The sequence below is a fragment of the Carya illinoinensis genome, chromosome 8 (genome assembly GCF_018687715.1).
Source record: "Carya illinoinensis cultivar Pawnee chromosome 8, C.illinoinensisPawnee_v1, whole genome shotgun sequence".
Taxonomy (NCBI): domain Eukaryota; kingdom Viridiplantae; phylum Streptophyta; class Magnoliopsida; order Fagales; family Juglandaceae; genus Carya; species Carya illinoinensis.
In genome coordinates, this window is record NC_056759.1 from 12,917,501 (window position 1) to 12,922,557 (window position 5,057).

A 5,057-nucleotide genomic window follows, 5' to 3' on the forward strand; every position below is an offset into this window, starting at 1 on the left:
AATTTTTTTGGCTTTTAATTTCAACTTGATATTTATCTTCAAAACAGTTCTGATGACTAGCTTTCATATTCAGATAAATTTTCATTTAAATGAGAGAGTGTCCTTAGATGATAGGCTTCTAAAAATTTGATCTTCATTTTCTTCAAATCTGAAATATAATTTAAATAATAAAAATGAATCCCAAAATCAACAAAAATAAATAAAATTAGAATAAATTTTAAGGTTAAGAGGTGGTAAAATATATTAAATTATACAAGTCATAAAAATAATATTATAAAAATATTATTTTTGTAATATTTATAAAATATTTATAAAAATAATATTTTATAATATTATTTTACATAAATATCTCTTATATAAATATAATTATATAAAATATTTATGAAAAGAATTATGCTTATCTTATTTTCCTATTGCTGGACACCAGGATACCATTTGCTAATAGAAACAACAATTCCAAGCAAATTAAATTCATGTTTGGGTAATGAGATAAGTTAAGAAATTTTTAAAATTTTCCATAATTCTTTTTTAAATATTGTTCAAGCACAAAATGCTTTAAATTTGAACTTTTTCTTTTAATTATTACCTAAACTTTACCTTTCAAATTTTATATGATTTTGATGGTTCAACTGGTAATAAAAAATAATAAGTGGGGGCGAGATTTTTGAGCATAAGCACGGTAGGAGTATTTGAGAGGGAAAGTGGCTACAAGCAAGAAAACGGATGCACTAACGAACAAGCAACGGTGCGAAAGCCGTTGTGCATTAGCAACGCGCATCCGTTTTCTTGCTGCAACGGCTTTGAGCACGCTACGCCTCTTCCATTTGCCCCCTCAAAGTGATCGCAGGTCACAAAAATTTTTTTTAATTTTTTTTATTTGGTGATTAAAGAAGTGATTTTAAGTGTATTGATATTTTTTTTATATATTTTTTAAAATGTTTAAATATATTAAAAAATGTGAAATTAAAAAAAAAAATACGAAGGGTCCACCCAACGGTAAACGCTGAGCAGCATAGTAGCATTGTCCGTTTGAGAGTCCTACTTGGAAAACTGTCATTTCTTTGAGTTGATATTTTGGAACCTTGGTGATTTTATTAGATCACCTCGTGGATTTCTTTATAATTATTATTATATATTATTAAATGAGTTTTACTGGTTGTAGAGTTGTTTTTCTAGTAATATTTAGGGTCTATAGATATGCTATGTAGATATAATTTTAAAAGATAGAAACTAACTCACTAACCCTTCGGACACGGGGCTTTATAATTGGAATGATGTATATGCAGTCACTCAGAATCAGCTGGACCAGCAAACAGAGTATTGGGTAATGGAGAAATGTCATGTACAATTCTCATTTAGAGACTACAATGTAGGTCGAGATAATTTTATCTTTAAAATTTTTTAAAATTATAAAATTATCTGTCATAAAATGATGCATTTTCTCATTTAATAAAAGACTTACACATTCAGTCCCTACTTAGAAGTTGCAAATAGAATTTCTCTTAGGTAATTTACGAAAGGTCAGTTTGGAGAATATTTTTCTTTAATACATGCATTTTAATTTTATGATTATTTTTGTCTCAGTTGCAGACTTCATACAAGTATGGAGAGAGTGGCAATCTTGAGAAATATGTATTATGAATTTGTCTAGTTTGTTTTCAAAATTATTCTCGTTTCATTTAATCATTATAACTTTTCTATAATATTAGAAAAATATATTTTAACAATATTTTATTCAATTGTTAATTTTTATCTTAACTCATCTTATCTCATCCACGAAAACAAACATACCTTAAGGTATGCAATTCTGATGGGACATTTACTGTACCTCCAATATTGCATTATATTTACATGGTTGTTACATTTCATTGAAAATTGATCAATGTAAAGAACGAAACCCTAGAGGAGATGAAGAGGCAGGACCCTAAAGGAAGAAGAAAGGTCTTGAAAGTCTGAGAGAAAAGAGAAAAATCTTATTTCTGAAAATGAATAGTCTGAATCAATTGTGAAGTGAAATAATACAAGCCCTATTTATACTCTGTACAAAATAATCATCACTACACTTATACTAATAGTACTAGAAATACACTTATACAAATGAGAGTACTACAAGTTACATTGAACAGCTCCCATCTTGGTGGCTAAAGTTTGAAACTGTTGGTGACCAAGGGGTTTGGTTAAGACATCAATAAGTTGATGATGAGAAGCCAAATGGAAAGTCTTGATGACTCTAGCTTGGATTTTGTCACGGTTGAAGTGGCAGTCCATTTCAATATGTTTTTGTCCGTTCACGAAAAATAGAGTTGGCAGCAATGTGTAAAGCAACTTGACTATCACAAAAAAGTTGAACACTGCTAGAATGTGATATGCCAAAATCAGAAAGAATGGTAAGAAACCAAATAATTTCATAAGTGGTGGATGCCATTGAATGATATTTGGATTTTGCTGAAGAACAAGAAACAATTGATTATTTCTTGTATTTCTTAATCTTCTAGGAAACTAAAGAATCTCTAAGAAAAATACAATCACCACTGGTAGAACGACGACTGTCAGGGAAAGAAGCCCAATATGAATCTGCAAAGGCTTTAAAGGATAAGGAGTTAATAGCTAGAAAGAAGTGACCATGACCATGGGTACTTTTAATTTACTGTAAAACTCTATAAGCTACTGTAAGATGAGGCTGCTTGAGCTAAGCCATGTATTGACTGAGTCTATACACTGAGTAAGATAGCTTAGGTCGAGTCAATATAAGGTAAAGAAGTCTCCCAATAAGTCTACAATAAACAGTTGGATCAGGGGAAAAAACTCCTTCTTCTTTACCTAATTTAATATTTTGCTCCATGGAAAAAGACGCTGGTTTAGAAGCAAGCAAACCAACATATTGAAGAATTTCTAAAGAATATTTTCTCTGGCATAAAGAAATGCCTGCAGATGATCTAGCCACTTTCAAACCAAGAAAATATTTGAGTTGGCCAAGGTCCTTAAGTTTGAATTTATCATCAAGCAAGGACTTCAAGTGCTCCATAGAATTCACATCATTACTAGCTATGAGAATACCATCAACATAAACAAGAAGTGCAATGAAAAAAGAACCCGAGAACTTGGTGAAAAGAGAATAATCAGCTTTGGATTGTACAAAGCCCAAATCAAGAATAGAAGATGAGAACTTGGAAAACCATTGTCTAGAAGCTTGTTTTGGATCATAAAGAGATTTGTTGAGCTTACAAACCTTGGACCCCCCCTTAACATGAAAACCTGGATGCAACTTCATCTACACTTCTTCAAATAAATCCCAATGTAAAAAGGGTAAGATGCCAACCTTTGACAGCAGCAATAGCTAGTAAGGTTCAAATAGTAGCCATTTTAATTACTGGAGAGAAGGTCTTAGAATAATCCAAACCTTCTTGCTGGGTATAACCCTTAGTAACCAACCTTGCCATGTATCTTTCTATTGAATTATCAGCACGATACTTAATTTTGTAGACCCATTTACAGACTATGGATTTTTTATTAGGAGGTAATGAGGTAACAGTCCATGAATTATTAGTTTTCAAGGCTGAGATCTCAGCAGTCAAAGCATCTCTCCAATGAGAGTGCTTGATTGCTTGATGATAGAACTTAGGTTCAGTATCATCATTGATGGATAAGGCAAAGGATTTATGAGTATAAGAAAGAAATTGTGAGATATCATATTTGGTATGTGATAGAGAAGGACAAGAAGAAGAACCTGGTGGAGAAACTAACGAAGAGTGAGTAGAGGTAGAGGAATTACATTGAAAATTCTACAAGTAATCAAGAGCTCTTATGATTCTATTAGATCTTTGAGGGGTTGAAAGTATTGGTGAAGGAGAAGTTGGAATTTCAGTTGTAGAAGGAATAGAAGTGGAGGAAGTTAATGATGAATTATCAAGTGAAGTAGTTACATAGTTGTTGTTGCAGTTCATTGAATTTTGATCAACAAACTAGAAAGAATAATGAACTCTACATTAGCAATTAAGACATAAGTTGAGACACTCTCCTACTATTATCTTTTCATCAAGGTTACGTAGTCAATGTACTCTCTTGATACACCACTTGCCAGAGTTATGCGGTCGAGGCATCCTCTCGCAACTCCTTTTTTTTTTTTTTCCCAAAGTTATGCAGTCGAGGCACCCTTCCACAACACTCATTTCGCTAGGATTATGTGGTTGAAACACTCTCCTCCTACACTACTCGCCAGAGTTACGTGGTTGAGGCACTCTCTCGCTATACTCATTTCGCCAAGGTTACATGGTCGAGGCACCCCTACTACACCAATGGCCAGGATTACGTGAGGCCTCCTCCCGTTTCATTGCAACAAGTATCTAACAAAAACACTCAAGGGAAAAAGACCCAAGCTGGGAGCATTTAAAAAAAAAAAAAAAATCAACAAAAGCCAGCTCCATCTTATGCGGTTGAGTACACCTCCCACCTAACTCCAGGTTCAGAAATTTTTGTTGCCGAACACAAGAGAAACATATAACCAAGAACGGGATTTATTTATCTACCAACTTTGGTGGATCATTTCGATTGAATATTTTATATTTAAAGATTTTTAATGTCCTTTTTGAAATAAATGAACCCTTAAGAATTACGGGCTACTAGAGGGGTTAAAATATACATTGTCCAAAGTAAGCCTACTCCCAAGGGAGAATCCCACCACTAGAAGCCAATGGAAGAGAGAGGAAGGGAGGACAAGGAGGGAACAAGAAAAAAGAGGAGGTGTGAGGAGGAAGGGAGGGTGGACATGAAAAGGAAAATGAGAAAGTTGAGAGAAGAAAGAATACCATACACTTAAGGAAAAGGCGGCCAATTCTTACCACTTCCTAAGGGCATGTGAAAAGAGGGGGATATAAAAGGAAATGACCAAACTACTCTGAGGGATTCTTCAACTTGAACTTTAGTTCCTTCAACCTCTAAAAAGGGTCTCTAGCTAGAAGATATCTTACAGAAAATATATTCGAAATATCCATTGTATAGTGAGAAATGAAAGGCTATAAGAGACTGTAAATAAGCTTATTATAGTGGATATTCCCTTC